The sequence below is a fragment of the Eupeodes corollae genome, chromosome 2, assembly GCF_945859685.1.
Source record: "Eupeodes corollae chromosome 2, idEupCoro1.1, whole genome shotgun sequence".
Classification (NCBI taxonomy): Eukaryota; Metazoa; Arthropoda; class Insecta; order Diptera; family Syrphidae; genus Eupeodes; species Eupeodes corollae.
Window position 1 is genome coordinate 131,933,412 of NC_079148.1, and position 21,221 is coordinate 131,954,632.

Consider the following 21,221-nt stretch of genomic DNA (forward strand, 5'->3'; position numbering starts at 1 on the left):
TAATGCTCGTATTCATCGAAATAAGCCTCAGACATGATTATTGATTTATTTAGTTTTGGTTTGGTTTGAAGTTATCACAGTTTCCAAAGTTTCCAATGGGATATTTTCTTTTGGATTCAGGTAAGTTTTACTTTCTTACAGTTACAGGTGGTGAATGTGACTTTTTTTCGATATCACTGATTGATTTGATGACGTAGTGCTTTTTTCAGTTTTTAATTTTTACACTTTATGGGTAATCTTCACTTCCTTTCTCTTCTTTGATTGATTTTTTTTCTGTTTGTTAATTTGAAATTGTGCCTTTAGGGGGGCAGGTAAAAGCTGTTTTATGCTTTTTTTAGTTTTTGAATTTATAAACACGAACTTTCTTCCACAAATGTGAAATAAATAATGAACTGTGAATCGATGGCACCGTTTGCTTTTATACGGGAGTAAATGCCGGCTCCGGCAAAAATTATCTTATATACTCTGAGATGTGTTTTTATATAAAAACAAACAACAACAGCAGCAGGCGAAAAAGAGGAAAATGAAGAAAATAAGATTACTGCGCAGTTTTCACTTAGCTCGAGTCTTGTACAGTGTTTTTGTTTTTGTTGTTTATAAAGTATGACTGGGTACGGATTGGGTTCTGGGACTACCACTGGTGATGGTGGCGGTGACGTGAGGGCTGGTGTGTTTTGTGTATAGCTATTTAGTGTTATGAATTTTGATAGTGGACTTATAGGTGAAGAGGTTGGTGTGTGATGCGGTGAAAGGGGTACCAACATTGTAAACGTTAAGTATAGATGGTATAGAGAGACATAAAGCACCGCATCTACGGTGAGGGCAGAGGGAGCGACAGCCCAGAGAAGGATTATATTTTGATTTGATTGAGATCGAGGGGAACTGGTGTTAGCACACAACGGAAGTTTCTGGATTTTTCGATTTGAAATGTGGAACTTTATTTCGATTTTTGAATTGAAGGTGATTTGCAAAACTTAAACTCAAAACCTGTTTTGTTTGTTTAGTCATACGTGTTGAAAGTTGATGTTATTGTTTTAGATGTCTTTTTATTATTGATTTTATACTTTTGTGCAGGTATAGTATATTTAAAATTCATTATTATTTAACTTTGCAGTATGTAAATATTTTTGTTTTAGTTTTTTTTTTCATTTCGTGGATAATATTTTATTTTAAGTTAAGCTTTATGAATAATCGATGTAACAGCAACAAGTTTTATTTAGATTCTAAAGTTAAACAAACCTACCTACAATTTATTTATAGCGTGTCACTGTTCTATTTAAAATGCACTTCAACTAAGTACAGTGGGACAATTTTTAACTTCCCATAGGAAGTTATTAATTGGTTCCACAATTTGTCAAATTGAAAATTTTCAAATTTCTCGACGTTTCAAGGTATTAGAGTCGAAATAAAAGATTTTAAGAAAGATGTCTGTGCGTGCATGTGTGCGTACGTCTAAACGTCTGTACGTTCGCGGTGTTTTTTTCGTTGTCCATAGCTCAAGAATCATAGCAGTTTAAAAAAAGGTGAAAATTGTGGTTAACCCTAAATATCTTACGAACTAAAAACGCTAGAGGCTTGAATTCAATTTTATATCATATATTGTAACGTGATACCACATATTATTAAAAAAAATCCAATTAACGGTTTTTTTATAAATTAATAAAACTAAAAACAAAATTTGACACCTCGAAAATTTTGAGAATACAATATGATTTTATCTCCAAAACAATTTTGTACAACGAAAAATAAGGTTACATGTGGTAAAATTTTGAGAAAAATAAAATTGACAAAACTTAAAAAAAACACTGCTCGAAGTCGGTAAAAATTGAGTTTCGACTCATATATGTATCTTTTCAAAAATTTGAGATTATGGATTTCAACTAATTTTACCTTATAATAAATATTGCTTTCAAAATTCTGAAATTTTTTTAGAAGAATCGAATTGACAGTTTTTTTTTACAAAAAATAAAAATCTAAACAAAAGAATTAATAAAAGCTGATAAAAATTGATTTTCGACTCCAATATCTTTTCAAAACTTTGAGATTTTGGCTTCAAACTACTTTTATCTATTAAAAAATATTGTTGTCAACATTTAATAAAATTTTGAGAAAAATCGAATTTATAGTTTTTTTTTTACAAAAAATAGAGAGTTAAAAGTTGGTAAAAATTAATTTTCGACTCAAATATTTCAAAACTTTGAGATTGTGGCTTCCAGCTTATTTTAACTTATGAGAAAAATTGTTTTCAACATTTGGAACAATTTGGAGAAAAATCGAATTGACAGTTTAAAAAAAAAATAAAAATCTAAACCAACAAATTAAAAAAAAGTTGGTAAAAATTGATTTTGAATTCAAATATCTTTTCAAAACTTTGAGATATTGGCTTTAAACTTCTTTTATCTTTTAAAAAATATTGTCGTCAACACTCAGTAAAATTTTGAGGAAAATCTATTTTTATACAAAAAAAATAAAAACTTAACAAAAAACAATACTAAAACTTGGTAAAAATTTACTTACGACTCAAAAATCTTTTAGAAATTAAAGATTTTGTGTTGAAACTTGTTTTAGCTCATAGAAAATATTGTTTTCGATATTCACTAATTTTTTTATAAAAATAAAACAGTCCGTTTTTTCATAAAAATATAAAATCTGCAAAAATAGTACGCAAATTTGGTATAAATTGATGTTCAGTTCTTGATATCTCTCAAATTGATTTCAATCATCCAATTTGTAATAATTTAAGAAATTGGTAAACAAATTTTTTGGACTAAAAATCTTTTTAACAAAAGTAGATTTTCACACTAAACTTTTTCTTTTTTTGAAAAATATTGTTGGTAATTTTAAATTTTTTAAGAATAAATCAACTGACAACTTTTTTAACCCAACACGAAAACCTACAAATTTTTAAGCAAGACTTACAGACGGGATGGGAAGTTATCAGTGTGGGCTGCATCCCAGCTTCTTTTTTTTTATAATCATGCAAATGTAAATAAAAGTTTGAATTGAGTTTAAGCTATTTTCTTCGCAGATATTCGAGAAGTTTAAGCAACTTAGTAATAAATAAGTTATGTTTATTAAAAAATTCAAATAAAAACAATATCAATATTTTGTATTAGATGAAATAAGTTTAAATAAGATTTTGTTTGTTCTGGAGACATTTGATACAAAAATCAATTTGTAAACACTATTTGAGTTTTTTTTAATTTGTTTGATTGTTTTAAAGGTGACATATTTGTTCAAAATATTGGGGCATCTCTATCTTTTATTTGTACTTTAATAGTTCCTTAACATGAATTCCAAAAGTATTTTTATTTTTGAAGCTTTACAATGGAGTTATGGGTTAATAAGGTTTCCAAAACCTTGAGATAGGATTTTAAAAGACAAACTTTTCTTTATTATATAAAAAGTTAAAATTTCGCTTAAATAATTAGTTAGTTATCCACAAATTTGTAAGGCATCTGCTAACAATGTTCTACAATTTTTCATTGATACAAAAAGTAGTCCATAGAGAAGTAGAGCCATGTTATTTACAACTCTCAACTATTACCAAAAAAAACGTTTATGGCACAGGAAGCGATTGTAACCAAGATTCCTAGCAACTCTTTTATTTTTGGCTTTGCTCAAAAGTTGATAATTCCTCGGGACTAGGTCGAACTCTTAAAATTGTCTTCAAAAATATAAATCATTAGTAACATATTTCCTTGGTCTTATATTTGCGCTACCTCTAAGGTCAGGTAAATTCCCAATCATATGGAAGAACACATCGTAATCAGCTGCTCGGTAAGGACACAAGAATTCAAAATGAAATGAGGCTTTCGGTATTTAAATACAAATAAAAATCAATCATATTAAGTCTTCTATTTGGTATTCAAAGCTCTGAAAAGACAAACGTTTCTTATTTTATATATGTATTTGTATTTGTCATCAATATGACGGTCCTGGATTGACTAGCTTTGTAGTGCAATTTTGCATTCACAAAGCTAGTGGAATTTTGACTACGTAGCCACTAGATTTGTGAATGCGTTCATTAATTACACCAATCTTTAAAAAGGGAAACAAGTCTGATATTAGTAATTATAATTTCCAATTTCTAAACTGCCCTGTATTCGCAAGCGTTTTGAACAAGTTGTTTGTGATAGTTTAAAATTTTAACTGCAAGGACATTAAATGTAATCAAAAACATGGTTTTATGCGAAAACGTTTTACTTGCTTTTGGCATAAGTGCTCAAATGCCCTAAAATTTAGTCAAGACCATGTCTGCAAATCACATGTTCTTTCCACTTACAGAATCTAAACTTGAAATTAATATTTTCAATGTAATTTTTGAAGATCTCAATTTTTTAGGAAGATAATTTTTAGAGCCTTCCGGCCAAATAACATTTAGATTTACTTATTATAGAAACACCTTTGGTTATACTCCTAAAAGTGCCCGATAACTCCCGAAATCTCATACAAAAAATATTACGAAATCCCTTCAGACTAGTTTCATGGTCTATATTTAAAACGTTCAATATTCTAGAAAATTTCTCTTGCGCCTTAAAGTAATATCAATCAGTTTTCCTTGAAAATTGAGGTGCTCCTGTAAGAAGAACAAACAAACATAGGCCCAATGTACCTATCTACCAAACCAACTGATTCTTTTAATCTGTATTTCGCATTCTATAGGTAACTTTCCATTCCTATATTCCCATTATTTCAAAATTGGGTTCATTATGAATTATTCACCTTTACTTTGGTGTCATGTCATTTTACTTGTTGTCTAAAAAATAAATCAAATATAAAAACAAAAATTCATAAGAAAAAAGCAACAAAATAATCTTAACACCCTTCGCCTTCAGCAAAAATTGAAATTTTATGATTTATTTCTTCTTTTTTTTTTAAATCAGCTGATGTAACAAAATCTACTGACAATATCCCACCAATGATGGCACAATAAAATATCTCTTAAGCTATTATTCATATTTTATTGTATATTAATATAATATGCAATGATAACAAATATCTTGATAAGCTCTTTGCTCTTCTCAATTAAGAAAGAGGTTGAATTGAAATAAAGTCTGAGGCTGCTGTTTATCGATTGGATTAAAATTGATTTTCACTTACTTTTAAGTTCTTAAGTTCAATTTTTTAATACTACTGATGGACATATTATGTTGCTATTGATAAAAGTCTAGAAATAAAATTAAAACAAATTTCTAATCCAATTGACGGCTTTTTTATATCACTTCAATGAACTTTACAAGGCAAATCCTTCTTTTGTATACTCTTTGGGTTTTGTTTTCTTTCAATTCATTCAGATAGTGGATCAGTTTCAATTTGTATTTGGAATTAAATTAATATAATTTTATACCATGACTTATTGATAAAGTCAACAGAAAAGACTATAATTTATATCGCTTATGTTCTATGGCTATAGGGTAAAAATTTCCGCAAAATACATACAGATTAAAGAAACAAGTTTTATTCCACTTTCTAAGTTAGGTTTGTCTCACTGTGGAGTTTCTCGGGGTTATTAAATCAATTAAAACAAAATAGCTGCCTCTTGAAAAGAAGAAACAAAAACTTATCTCAAAACAAAAAAATGCAATTAAACAAAACAAAAATGTAAACAAACAAAAAAAAAATTAAATTGTTTATCAATTTATACGGACATCACAATTTCATAATAATTATTACAGGTTAACGATTGGAAATGAACTCTAACTACAAAAATTATACCTTATAAATTAAAGACGCAATTTATAGACGAAACCAAAACAAAAAATTGGTTTAGATTGTATTTTCAACATAATTTTGCAATTATAGCAAATTTTATTGTAAATGTTTATTAATTTTTTTTTGTAAACAATTGGAATTATATTATGTGTTCTACCGCGCATTTTCAAGGAATCTCTATTTTTTGTTGTTGTATAATATTTTAGCGAATGTCTGTTATCACGTCAACAATAAAACAAAATAAACACAATGTATGAATTATCGAGACAAAAATTGAAACAAAGTCAAAATGTCACTTCAGAAAGTTCTAGAATGTTTTCTTTTCTGTTTCTGTTTTTGTTTTATTTGTTCATTTAAGTTTAACAACAAGGCCATTAAAAAACACACTCAAAAAGTATATAGGTAGTGTTTGTTTTGTTTCTAGCAACAAATGCTAGATGTATAGACACGCATTCAATTCGAGCGAGGGCAAATGATAAAAAAAAGTTGTTTAAACAAGTTGATTAGAATTGTTTAGATATGATGAGTGTTGAAGAAAATGTGTCAAATATTGTACTGAAAAGACCGGTGATCTGGCAGGTAAAGATGTTCTAGATGAAACTTATTTAAATTTACTACATACTTCATTGAATAAACTGCGTTGTGTAAAACAAGTATGTATCTATAACACCTTTCCGTTTATTCAAAAATGTTTTTTCATTGAATTCATATTAAAGCTAACATTAGTTAGAATCAATAATTTTCCGAATATAAAATCCAGTTTCCTTTCAACAGGGTGTTTTACAATTAATAAAATTATGTAGTTCTCCATAAACGAAATATTTAAACTTATTTATTTCAAATACGAGTAGATTCCCATGATCAATCTTTAACAATATGTTTAGTTTCATGTTGATGACAAGAGAAATAAAGGCATAAGTGCATATTCATTAGCTTGAATCAAACCATTTAATCCACAAAGTATAATTTTGACCTTCAAAGCAACGATAAAAACGATGTCGTACACCTAGGCGTATACGTCCTTTTTTAATCCAATTATTAGATTAAATAACGAGACTTTTAAAGTTATTGAAATAATTAAAATCGTTGTGATTTCTGGAACTGATAATTTGTTTATTTCTTGATATATTAGGATTTTTTTTTGATTCTTGGGTCTTTTTAAGACTAACTGTATAAAATAACCATTTTTTTATAAATTGGAAACCCTCAAAAAACACTCGATAAAAATCGGTCCAAGTAGTTTGGGACCAATCTGTGCTAGATCGACAAATATTTTGCATTTAATGTAATTTTTAATTCCCTTTAAAGGGAGTTTATAGCTATAATATTGTCCCGCATCTTGGATCTTCTTAATCCCCGAACATTTGCAGCGTTATATTATCACAATTTTTTTTTATGTGCACATTCCAGGGAATATTTCTACCCTTTTTTGCAGAGTCACAGTGTGAGCATTAGTATAGGGAAAGAAAGATCTTTTGATGATATTATCACATATAAATTTAAATGCTCTAAGTTCGATAACGAATCTGCCATCAATGGATAATGGCAAAAGGGTATGTCTAGCTTAAACGGTACAAGGCAGAATTGGGTTTTCAATGCATTAATTTCTACATGATCCCTATTGCACAATGCTATTTGATTTGGAATTAAATATGAAAATTAATGGAATTGAATTAGCAGTTGCAGACAGGACATCACTTATGAAAATGAGAAAGAGTGTTGGAGACAGAACAGAGCCCTGAGGCACACCAGCATTTATTTTGTGATTTCCAGACTTGAACCCATCTAATACTACTTGTATTGAACGATTCGAAATTTAATTTTTAATCCAATGAAGGAGAGATTTATGAAACAAATCATTTAGAGCGGAGTTGCCCTTCGATCATTATGTTCCGCTATGAGTTTTGTTATCCAAAACTAATTTTTGGATAACAAAAATAAATCCAAGCATAAAGCAGGGTTTTACTTTGTGTTACCCAAATAAAGGCTAGGATGCGACCCACACTGATAACTTCCCATCCCGTCTGTCGATTTGTCTTGCTTAAAAGTTTGTCTATATGTACTCGTATCAATTTTTACCAAATTTGCGTACTATTTTTTGTAGATTTTATTTTTTATGAAAAAACGGACTGTTGCAGTTTCATATAAAAATTACTGAATATTGAAAACAATATTTTCTGTAAAATGAAATAAGTTTGAAGCCAATATTTTTAATTTTTGAAAAGCTATTTGAGCCGAAAATAAATTTTTACCAATTTTTAGTATTGTTTTTTTTTAGAGTTTTATTTTTTGTAAAAAAACTGTCAATTCGAATTTTTTAAAAATGTTACCAAATGTTGAAAACAATGTTTCTTAATGTTACCAAATGTTGAAAACAATGTTTCTTATAAGATAAAATTAGTTTGAAGCAAATATTTTAAATTTTTGAAGAGATATTTGAGTCGAAAATCAATTTTTACCAACTTTTGTAATTTTTTTGAAAAAAAAACTGTCAATTCGATTTTTTTCAAACTTTAACTGAATGTTGACAACAAAATTTTTTGAAAGATAAAAGTAAATTAAGCCAATATCTCAAAGTTTTGAAAAGATATTTGAGTCGAATATCAATTTTTATTAACTTTTATACATTTTTTTTAGGTTTATATTTTTTGTAAAAAAACTGTCAATTTAATTTTTCTCAACAATTTTCAAAATCTTGAAAACAATATTTCTTATAAGATAAAATAAGCTTGAAGCCTAAATTTCAAGTTCTTGAAAAGATATTTGAATCGATATTCAATTTGTACGAACTTTGAGTAATGTTTTTTTTAGATTTTTATTTTTTATAAAAAAAAAAACTGTCAATTCAATTTTTCTCATAATTATCAGATGTCAAAAACATTATTCCTCGTTGCACAAAATTGTTTTAGAGATGAAATCATATTTTAGTAGTAAAATTTTGGAGGTGACAAATTTTTTTTTCAGTTTTTTTGATTTATAAAAAAAAACGTTATATTGATTTTTTTTAAATACACCTGTTTGGTATTACGTTACAATATATTATATAAAATTTAATTCAATTTTCTAGCGTTTTTGGTTCGTAAGATATTTAGGGTTAACCAAAATGTTCACCTTTTTTCAAACTGATATGGTAAAAAAAACACCCACGCAATTTTCTTGAGAGCCCTTTCTGCATCTTTCTGCCTTATTATCTGTATAACAAAATTTATTTGGAGTCGATATCTCTTCTGGTTCTTGAGCTATGGACAACGAAAAAAACGTCGACACGTACACACGCACGCACAGACATCTTTCTAAAAATATTTTATTTCGACTCTATTGACCTTGAAACGTCGAGAAATGTCAAAATTTTCAATTTGACAAATCGGACCCATTACAATAACTTCCAATGGGAAGTTAATAAAACAGGGATATAGTCGCGGCTATGGATACTTTTTTTTAACTTAACATTTGAATTAATTGTAGTGGGACCAATTTGTCAAATGGAAAATTTTGACATTTCTGAACGTTTCAAGGTCCCTAGAGTCGAAATAAAAGATTTTTAGAAAGATATCTGTAGGTTCGTGTGTCTGTACGTTCGCAACGTTTTTTCGTCGTCCATAGCTCAAGAACCAGAAGAGGTATTGACTTCAAATACATTTTGTTATAGAGATAATAAGGCAAAAAATGCAGAAAGGGCTCTCAAAGGAATTGTGTTTGTGGTTTCTTTTACAATAGCAGTTTAAAAAAGAGGTGAACATTTGGGTTAACCCTTAATATCTTACGAACCAAAAACGCTAGAGACTTAAATTAAATTTGATTTAATATATTGTATATTTTTTGAATAAAATCCAATTAACGGTTTTTTATATAAATCAAAGAAAACTAAAAAAAATTGTCAACTCAAAAATCTTAAGAACACGAAATGATTTTATAACCAAAACAATTTTGTGCAAAGAAAACTAATGTTTTTAACATCTGGTAAAATTTTGAAAAAAATCAAATTGACAGTTTTTTTTTTATAAAAATAAAAACCTATACAAAAAAATAATAAAAAATGTTAAAAAATTACTTTCGACTTAAATATTTTTCAAAACTTTGAGATATTGGCTTTAAACTACTTTTATCTTTTAAAAACTATTGTTGTTAATATTCATTTTTTTTTAATTTTAATTGACAGTTTTTTTTACAAAAAATAAGAACCTAAGAAAAAAACAATAATAAAACTTATTAAAAATTAACTTAAGACATAAATAGCTTTTAAAAATTGAAAATGTTGTCTTCAAACTCTTTTCATTTCAGAAAATGTACATTTTTTCCGATATTCAGTAGTATAAAAATCCAACAGTCCGTTTTGTCATACAAAAAAAATAAAATCTAGAAGAAATTATCCAATTTTTAAAAATTTAAGAAATGCTGCTAAAATTGGTAAAAATTTGTTTTCGACCTAAAATCTATTTAACAAAACCAGATTTTCAAACTTAACTGTTTTTGTTTATAAAAATTATTGTTTTTATTTATTAATTTTTAAGAATAATTCAACTAACAACTTTTTTACCTAACACGAAAACCTACAAACTTTAAAGCAAGGAAAAACGACAGACTCTTTTTTGTTTTTTTTAAGGGTGTGTAATAAAAAAAAACTAATTTTTAGATAACAAAAATAAATCCAATCATAAAGCAGGATTTTACTTTGTGTTACGCAAATACATAAATAAATGATCAAATCTGGATGACAACAAAAATAAAACAGGGATATTTTCTTGTAAATTTAAAAGAGTCTTCGTTACGGAGTTGGTATGAGTCTTTTAGTCGCGGATTATGTGGACTATTATACCGTCTTCAATATTCTTTAGTTCTAGAATAGCTTTGGTTGTACATTACACTAAAAATTACTGCCTAGAGAAAGATCCATATTCTGTTTTTAAATTAAAAACAACAATGATAAACATGAATATTTTGTTAGCATAAAACTTCTTATTTTTTTAAAAACCTACATATATATGTAAATAAATAGAGTTTTAATCAAAAAACTTATCAATCATGAATTTGCTACCTCGAATATTATACAAAAGAAATGATAAAAACCGTTCTTATACTATAAAGAATGACGTTTCTAAATTCATAGAAAAATAGAATTTCACAAAATACTACTTTAAATTGTTAAAATTGATATTCGACTCAAATATCTTAAGAACAAGGAACATAATTGTTGTGTTGGAGGTTTATGTTATAAATTAGTTTTAACTTCGAAAACATGAAGATATCAGCTTCTTTTGAAATTAAAAATACCAAAGCTGAATTCTGAATTTCAAAAGAAACGATAAAAATTATTGAAACGCATTTTATATTCCAAGTAGTTTGTTTTCAGTATATTTTAGTTGATACAAAAATGTATTATTCCAAACATTTTTACACCTGATAAGGAACAAACTTATTATTTTGTTGTACTGATACAACTTTAAGTTGATAATGGGTAGACATGGATTGGAAACAAAATAAAATGCTTCATATATAAATTGTCGACTCTCCATTTCTTACCGTTATATACAAAACTAATGAAAGATTAAATGTGTTGTATAATGCTTTGATATACTTAATGTAACGTCACATTAATTTACAAGCTTAAACAAACCAGTCTAAAATTAGACCATTCCTAAAGCACCTCAAAACAAAATTATATTAATAAACATTTTTTAAAATAGTTATCTACCTAAACTTAGACAAGTTTTATAAATATAAGTGTTTTGTTTTTGTGTGTTCAATTTTGTATGTAATGTTTATTAATTGTCACCTAAATAAGTACAAATAAATGAGTAGAAAAAAACGTGTGCTATCAAAATTTATTGACCTAAATACGAAATAAATTTAGGTAAGTGAGTATACTGATAGTAAGTATCAAGTTATTAAATAGAATCTACTTTAATCAATTATAACAACAAAAATAAATGTAGCCATTATATAAATCAAAACAATAACACCTTAATAGACTCCAGAGATAGCTGAAAAAATACTTCCGGGGTTGTTAATCTTTATGTGTCATTGAATTTTAGTCATAAGAGATGTATGTATGTACTTTTATAAATATCCACTTACTGAAATACGTAATACAATTTATTGAATGACAAAAAATATAAATGTTCATACACTATCAAATTAAGTAACTCAAAATAAATTCTGGTAATTAGCTTTTGCGGAAGTGAAAAACTTAATGTAAAAATGTAAATCTTGTTAAGTGCAAGACAAGAATTAGAACAAATTCTTGCATTGAACATTTTATCACCTCTATACACAGAATATAATTTATCATATTAGTCATTAAAAAAATCTTTGATAAATTAAAAGTATTTCTGATCACATTTGTAGTTTTTTTTTTAATATAAGTAACAATTTTGAATCTACAAAAGTCCTTCAATTAAAAAAAAACAGACTGCGTAATATGTAGGACAAGTTTCCATCAAAACAGTATTAAAACTGCAGTCAACACAGGTGATGTCAATAATAATCAATTTCAACTGATAAAACACATAATGTCCTTGAAACCACATTAAAGGAATGTATTCAAAATAAAAATATCAGAAAATTCCTATTTCTTTTCTAAATAAAAATATTCTAGTCTATTTCTATTGACCTGCATTTATTTTCAAAAACAAAACATTCTAGCAAGTGTATTGTTTGTTAAACACTTTTTTAATAAAGTGGAAACTCCAAATTTAGCAGATGTTTACTTTTTCTAGAACATATTTTTATTTATTGAAACTTAAACAAAATAAAAGTAACAGTATCTTGCTATAAAGTGACTCATAAAATTCCCTAATGACTCGTCAACATTTCAACAGGTGAAGATATAAAATTTAAACAAATTTTAAAAATGCTCTTTTATTTGTTTAAGGTATTCCTGATAAAATTAATAATCATTGTTTTCATAATAGAAACAAGATCTGCAATTGCAAATTGCTTTGAAGGTTAACAATATTAATTGTGCAAAATATGACTAATTTGAATGTAGGGTGTATTAACCTTCAACTAGTAGAACAAAAATTAAAAACAGAAAACCGGCTAAAACAACACAAAAACCAAAACAATAAACAAAAATAAAAACAAAATAATTCTTACCCCACATAATTATAAATATATAAACAAAATAAAAGAAGAAAAACTATGTTACGAAATAAAATTAAAATCGACTGCGTACGTGCGCATTTGGCAAACCTATACTAATTTTGATCTTATGTAACCGACAAAAATTACGTTACCGGCACAGAATCAAACAAAAAAAGCAACATTAGACTCCCCTGCATTGCATGAGCTTTAGGTTTCTGAATTTCGATTGGTAACGTCTAACGGTGGATAATATTATGCCCTGTGATTCTGAAGAAAAATAAAATGCCAAAATATCTTGAAGCATTTTGGCACCTCGCCAAAACTTAAAAACTACTAAGTTCTCATGTTCAGGGATTTCTATATAATGTTTACATTTTCTCTGAACAAAATCTTTTATTCATTGACTTTAATTCTTTGGGTTGTTTTTCCTATTTTTTTTTGTGTTTTCATTTCTTCCGCACATTTGGTAACTGGCAAGCTTTTCACACAGTGGGAAAGATTATAATTTTGTCTTTCAAAAAATGTAGAAAACAGTTGAAAACAAAAAAAGAGATTCTCACATTTCAAAAAAGATGTCTCACATTATTAAATAATTTAAACATGCTTAAAAAATATGTTGTAAAAAGTTTTCCAAATAATACGTCACAGCTTTGAACTTTTAATGTTAATACACCTATCAACCAATGATTATGCTGTCAATATCAAAATATATACAAAAAAATAAGTTGTTGAAAAGTATAATCTAGCTTATTTTGCACTTAACGGATTTATTATAAACTCTCATTTGTTTCAACAAAAAATTTTTCATCCTCATAATTGTTGACGAAAATGGGGCGTTACGTTACAATCAGGTAAGCTTCTACAGAAACATGTTACAATGTTTCTTTGCTCATGTTTACAAACATATCAATTGTCTTAAAGTTTTGAACATCAGAATGGGAGAGAAAAAACAAGTTCCACATTCTGGAGCACGGCTAAAAAAGAATCTCTTTGAGCGTATGGGTAAAATGATGGACATTTCTAGATCATCAACTATTTCAGCAGACTTTTTTTTAAAGTTTGAATGTAAGTGGCTAATTCGATTGAACATTATTTATACAAATCCCGACAAAACAAGAAAAGACATGGAATAATCATTATTGATTATGTGGTAAGAACAAATCAGGAAGCGTTTCCGTTAAAAGTAGAGTCGTCAAAAATCAAACCGAACAATAAGCTACTGCAAACGTGCTTGTAGTGAACACATGGAAGATTTTGAATTCCTGAACCAAAAAAAAGGCTGGGATGCGACCCACACTGATAATTTTCCATCCCATCTGTCTATTTGTTGCTTAAAAGTTTGTATGTTTTCGTGTTGGGTTAAAAAAGTTGTCAGTTGAATTATTCTTAAATAATTTAAAGTTACCAACAAAAAGACAAAGTTTAGTTTGAAAATCTAGTTTTGGTTAATAGATTTTTAGTTAAAAAATGTTACCAATTTTAGTAGCATTTTTAAATGTTTATAAATGGGATGAACGAAATTAATTTGAGAGATATCAAGAACCGAACACCAATTTTTACCGAATTTGCGTACTATTTTTTTGTAGATTTTATTTTTTTATGAAAAAACAGACTGTTGGATTTTTATAAAAAAAAAAAACTACTAAATATCGAAACAATATTTTCCTGTAAAATAAAAAGAGTTCAAAGACAATATTTTTAATTTATAAAACCTTTTTGAGACGTTAGTACATTTTAACCAAGTTTTAGTATTGTTTTTTGTTAGGTTTTTATTTTTTGTTAAAAAAAACTGTCAATTAGATTATCCTCAAAATTTGACTGAATGTTGACAACAATATTTTTTAATAGATAAAAGAAGTTTAAAGCCAATATCTTAAAGTTTGGAAGAGATATTTGAGTCGAAAATCAATTTTTACCAACTTTTATTTATTTTTGTGGTAAGGTTTTTATTTTTTGTAAGAAAAACTGTCGATGCGATTTTTCTCAAATTTTTTCAAAATGTTAAAAACAATATTTTTTAGGTGTTAAAATTAGTTGAAAGCCATAATCTCAAATTTTTGAAAAGATTTTTGAGTCGAAATTCAATTTTGACGAATTTAAACTATGTTAAAAACTTTATTTTTCGTTGTACAAAATTGTTTTGGAGATAAAATCATTTTGTATGTATTAAAAAAACAGTTAATTGGATTTTTTTCAAAAAAATATTTGTTTGGTATCACGTTACAATATATAATATAAAATTTAATTCAAGTCTCTAGCATTTTTGGTTCGTAAGATATTTAGGGTTAACCAAAATTTTCACCTTTTTTTAAACTGCTATGGTAAAAAAAAAAACGCACACGCAATTTTCTTCAGAGCCTTATCTGCATCTCTCTGTCTTTCTATCTGTATAACGAAACTCATTTGAATTCGATATCTCTACTGGAACGTACATATGTACGTGTACACGCACGCACAGACATCTTTCTAAAAATCTTTTTTTTTCGAATCTATTGACCTAGAAACGTCGAGAAATATCAAAATTTTCAATTTGAAAAACCGGACCCATTACAATAAATTCATATCACAATTAAACAAATTGAAGGTCAATGTGATTAATTTTGCGGGTCATTTCAAGAAAATCAAGAAATTTGTTTCTTTTCCCTTCGACAATTCTTTTGGGCTTAACATCTAAACAACTTAGATATGTGAATTTTTGAAAAAGAAACTGGTGGTCGAACTGAAACATTTTAAGCCACCCAAAAATTGTAACTGGAAAATAACTTTATGTTTCGTTCGTTATTTTTTTCAAATTTAGTTTAAGCTTTTCAAAGCCCAATTTATTTACACTACGTTAAAATTTAAATCGAAATTAAAATATTCCCATTTTAAATGTATCTATCCCACTGTTTTTGTCATCTGATTATTACCTGCCTCCATAAATATATATAAAATTTTCTATTTCTAAAATCAGGTCAATCCCAATATGTGACGAACTTATAAGAACATAATGTATAATATAATACGTCATAATGTGTTTTATGAAAACAAATGTATTCTTTTTGGTTTATTTAGAAGGTAAATTTTGTCAGAAAATTAAAACTTATTTCGCAAGGGTTTCCATCACATTTTCTTTTTAAAATAAAAAATAATTCTAGTTCCAAAAACTCAATTAAATTTATATATTTTTTTAAAGTCAGGTTCATTTTAATGAAAATATTTGAAATAAAATAAATAATAAAAGTCAAATTGAAAAAAAATATTAATTTTCAGTGAAAATGTACAAATTTCCCGTATTCGTAAAAAAATCAAGATTTTAATTGAATTTTAAATTACAATTACAAATTGAGAATTTAAATTTTGTTTGCTGCTTAATATGTAAACAAAGTTTTTAAAAATTCAGTAAAAAATAAAATGTTCAATACAAAAATAATACGGTATAACACAATTCAATACAAAACTAAAGAATTGATTCAATTCAGGAAATGAATTGATTATAAAGGGAAATAGAAAAATAAGTATGAGTTTATACTTCAAATTATAGTGCATTTATTATTATCGATTGTTTCATATTTATCAATTTTGTTATTTTTATATTTTGTATTTATATATTTATTTTATATTCTTTTTGTTTTACAACCTCGTATACCTCAAGAAAGATTTCACAACATTATACTATAGAAATTTTACGATTGGCTATAAACAAAAAAATTCTTTTTACACCTTTTTTTCTGTCAGTTTCTTCGTGCATTTTATTACCTCTAGTTTTTTCTTAATATTCCCAATTTTCTACCTCGATATTCCAGAGAACATTGAAACTTCCAAAAGGAATTCATAAAAATGAAATATCCTTAAGAGAACACTTTAGCTTTTATTTTTTTTTCTTTGATAACGAGACATTGTCAAATCAATTTTCTTCCAAAAAATTCATCTACTTTCTTCTTTTTTTACTGTCGACTGATTCTAATCATTTTATTTTCAATGCAACGAATAAAATAGAACAAAGTGATGGGTGCGATAAAAGAACTTATTATAGGTACTTATCCTTTGTAATAATAAAAAACAAGTAAAGTCAGTGGAAATGAATTTTCTTTTGACTATAGAAGGAGCACAATTTGTGAAGTGGATAAGAATAATAATTCTTGTTTCTATAGAAAAATTAAATTTCTCCTTTCTTATGCTCTCTATTGATACACATTTTGATGAACAATGTTAAATAAAAAAAAACTTTATAGAGGTATTTTTAAGTTTATCGAGTTTTTTAATTTTAAAATTCTTAGCTTAAAGAATGAAAATAATAATAATCATGTATTAAAAGTGAGAAGTTCATTGAAATTCAGTTCGGAAAATTATTAGTCTTATCAGAAGTTTAATTTGGATATTAAGAAAACGCGTATTTTTTACGAGTGTTTAATGGATATTTATTTTATTGCATATTTCGATGACGAAAGCCAACAATCCCTTCTTCTTGACTTAGATGAAGTAAAGATTGACATATATCACTTAAGTCTAATAAGGCTAATGGAAATAAGCCGAGCTTTTCAAAGCGAGAAACATGCAGTAACTTGTCCGTAAAATATGGTCGAAAGAAAGCATGTCTGATGAATGGAACCTCAGTATTCTTTGCCCGATACTGAAAAAAAAGAAAACCTCTAAACTTTACCAATTATAAGGAATCAACCTGCTCATAACCGCATTTAAAATGTTCTTTGACGTAGTATACGAACAAAGTCCACAGATCCTGAAAAAAACCTAAGAACATCGAAACGACGATATTATTCTGATAGAATGCATCCTTAACTCCCGTTCTCTTTCCCCCCTCTCTGAAGATTCTAATGAACCTAAACTTTTAACCCCAGGCCACTTTTTAACCGGTACTTCACTTATTGCAATTTCTGGGCCAGATCTGTGCGATAAAAGTGGATCTTATCTAAATCGTTATCAGCGAGCACACTGGCGTATGAAACAATTTTGTTAGCGATGAAAGAATGAATACTTCCACAAAGGAATGAACTTGGGCTTAAAATGAATGAAATTGTCATAATCAGTGATGATAATCTTTCTCCGCTGAAGTGGAAGCTTAGTTGACTCATTGAACTCTATTCTCTTACCGATGACATCGTTCAAGTTGTTACTATAAAAACTACTACTGGAATTTTTAAAAGATGAGTTTGCTAATCTTTGTCAACTCCCGGTCGTTGAAGCTCCTTTTGAAGCTGAGGCATCTTTAGTTAAGCACCTTTAGTCCTTTAAAACGTGGAAAATTTTCAGCTTATTTTACAAAATAATGTTGATCTACAAAATTTAACCACAAATGTACACTAAGCGTATTTTATGTTCTTTGTGTACTTGTACATTTACGTAGTCACTGTGTTATCGAAATATAAAACCACATGGTTCAAAAAGCTAATTTTCTTCTTTCACGCGATTATTAAAATACTTGTTCTTCAAAGAGGTTATAAATGTATTCTTTATAAATCATTAAAAATAATATTTAAAAATATAAGAAATCGAAAACGATTGATTTCAACAATTTTCACCCACCATCTTTTCATCAATTTTAAGATAGCATATGACAGAAACTACAGGGATGAATTGGCTAGATTTGGCATCCTTACCTTACTCGTCTGTTTGTGCAGGATGACCATGGTCTATTCGAACTGCTAGCCCGAAAAGTCTTAGAATTCATGCCCACATGACAGCGCAGAAGATGAAGGCCGAGGATGAGTTGGGGCGCACTAGTAAAAACGCCACTCACTTTGGAGTGCGTAACTGGAGACATCTACCTAGCGACTGAGCTAGATGGAGAAGTATGTTGGATTGACTTTAAAGTTCACACAGGACTCAAGCCCCACGTTAAGTAATTAAGTAACTATTTTATTTTCAAGAAGAAATGGAAAACGCTATCAACCGAAGGACCGTCTTAAGTACGGTTGCAGAAATTTATCATTTTCATATAATTTGTCATTACCAATTGTTTTATTATATGCAAAATATTGTTGCACACTTTTAGTTATTTTTTTTTGTTGGAAAAATTCAATTGATAACTTATTTTTCAAAATACGTAAACCTACAAAAATAACAAATAGGAAATATTTTGTAGGTAATATGACAAGAAATAAAATTATTGAAATCAAATTATGATTTTCAGAAAAAATATTGTTGTTAATATTTTGTTAAACTTTTAGAATGATCGACAGACGAGTAGGGATGGGAATATGTCAGTGCGGGTCGCATCTTAGTCTCTTTTCAACTTTCCATAGGAAGTTATTGTAATGGGTCCGATTTGTCAAATTGAAAATTTTGACATTTCTTGACGTTTCAAGGACCCTAGAGTCGAAATAAAAGATTTTTAGAAAGATGTCTGTGCGTGCGTGTGTGCAGAAGATGATGCTTTTTTACCATAGCAGTTTAAAAAAGGTGAAATTGTTGGTTAACCCTGGATACCTTACGAACCAAAAACGCTAGAGACTTGAATTAAATTTTAAAAAAAATATTGTAACGTGATGTCAATCACGTATATTTTTTGAAAAAATCTAACCAACGGACATTTTACGAATAAAAAATGATTTTATCTCCAAAACAATTTTGTGCAACGAAAAATAACTTTTTTTCACATCTGGTAATATTTTGAGAAAAATTAAATTGACAGTTTTTTTAGGAAGAATAAAAACCTTAAAATAACATTACTCAAAGTTGGTAAAAGTTGAATTTCGACTCAAATATCTTTTCAAAACTTTGAGATTATGGCTTCCAACTAATTTTAACTAATAACAATTTTTTTTTCAACATTGACAGTTTTTTTTACAAAATATAAAATCTAAACAAAAAAATTAATAAAAGTTGGTAAGAATTGATTTTCGTCTTAAATATCTTTTTAAAACTTTGAGAACTAATTTTATCTTTTAAAAAATATTGTTGTTAGTATTCAGTAAAATTTTGAGAAAAACCAAATTCACCGTGTTTTTTTAATAAAAACTTAAAAGAAAATAAAACAAAATTAGGTTAAAATTGATTTTCGACTCAAATACCCTTTCAAAAATTTAAGATTATGGCTTCCAACCAATTTTATCTTATAAGAAATATTGTTTTCAACATTCTGAAAAATTTTGAGAAAAATCGAATGGTCAGTTTTTTTACAAAAAAATAAAAACATAAACAATAAAATTAATATAAGTTGGTAAAAATTGATTTTCGGGTCAAATATCTTTTCAAAACCTTAAGGTTATGGCTTCCAACTAATTTAAACTTATTACAAACATTTTTTTCAACATTCGGAAAAATTTTGAGAAAAATCGAATTGACAGTTTTTTTTTACAAAAAATAAAAGCCTTAACAAAAAAATGAATAAAAGTTGGTGAGAATTGATTTCCGTCTCAAATATCTTTTCAAAACGTTGATATATTCGCTTTAAACTACTTCTATCCTTTAAAAAATAATGCTGTCATCATTTAGTCAAATTTTGGGAAAAATAGAATTGACAGTTTTTTTCCAAAAACCTAAGAACCCAAAAAAAAAATTGGTAAAAATTGATTGTCGACTCAAATATCTTTTCAAAACTTTAAGGTTATGGCTTCCAACTAATTTAAACTTATTACAAATATTTTTTTCAACATTCGGAAAAAATTTTAGAAAAATCGAATTGACAATTTTTACAAAAAATAAAAATCGAAACAAAAAAATTAATAAAAGTTGTTAAAAAATGATTTTCGGCTCAAATATCCTTTCAAAACTTTGAGATATTGGCTTTCAATTACTTTATCTTTTAAAAAATGTTGTTGTCATCACTCAGTAAAACTTTGAGAAAATATATTATATATAATCTGACTAAAAAACAATACTAAAACTTGGTTAAAATTTACTTACGACTCACAAATCTTAATCATTAAAAAAATATCTTCAAACTCTTTTGATTTCACAGAAAATATTGTTTTCGATATTCACTAGTTTTTTTATAAAAATCCAACAGTCTGTTTTGCATAAAAAAACAAAATCTACAAAAAATAGTACGCAAATTTGGTAAAAATTTATGTTCTGTTCTTGATATATATCAAAACTAAATTTTCAAACTAAACTATTTCTTTCTATGAACAATATTGTTGGTCCTTTTAAAATTTTTAAAAATAATGCAACTAACAACTTTTTTAACCCAACACAAAAACCTACAATTTTTTAAGCGAGACAAATAGACAGACGGGTTGGGAAGTTATTAGTGTGGGTTGTATCCCAGCTTCGTTTTTGTTTTTTTTTTTAATAAGACCACATTTTTTCGACTGTCAGTGTAAATTGTTATTCTTACAAATTTGCTAACACTTGACTAGACGAGCCTAGAAGATATAAAATATGTATCTATACAAAGGCGTGGATTTCTTGAAAATGCCGGAAACTATGCAATAACAATAATTTATCTTTTGTGCTTCTAAATAATAAATTATGTACCTCTT

At 27.3% G+C, this 21,221-nt stretch overlaps 1 long non-coding RNA gene across 1 annotated transcript; it reads left to right on the forward strand.

Moving 5' to 3' along the window:
- The first annotated feature begins 530 nt into the window (after nucleotides 1-530).
- LOC129946193 (uncharacterized) lies at nucleotides 531-11,597 on the forward strand. The gene is made up of 3 exons (XR_008781551.1): nucleotides 531-667; nucleotides 722-960; nucleotides 9,997-11,597. It is a non-coding gene; the product is annotated as an uncharacterized LOC129946193 (long non-coding RNA).
- The last annotated feature ends 9,624 nt before the right edge of the window (nucleotides 11,598-21,221 follow it).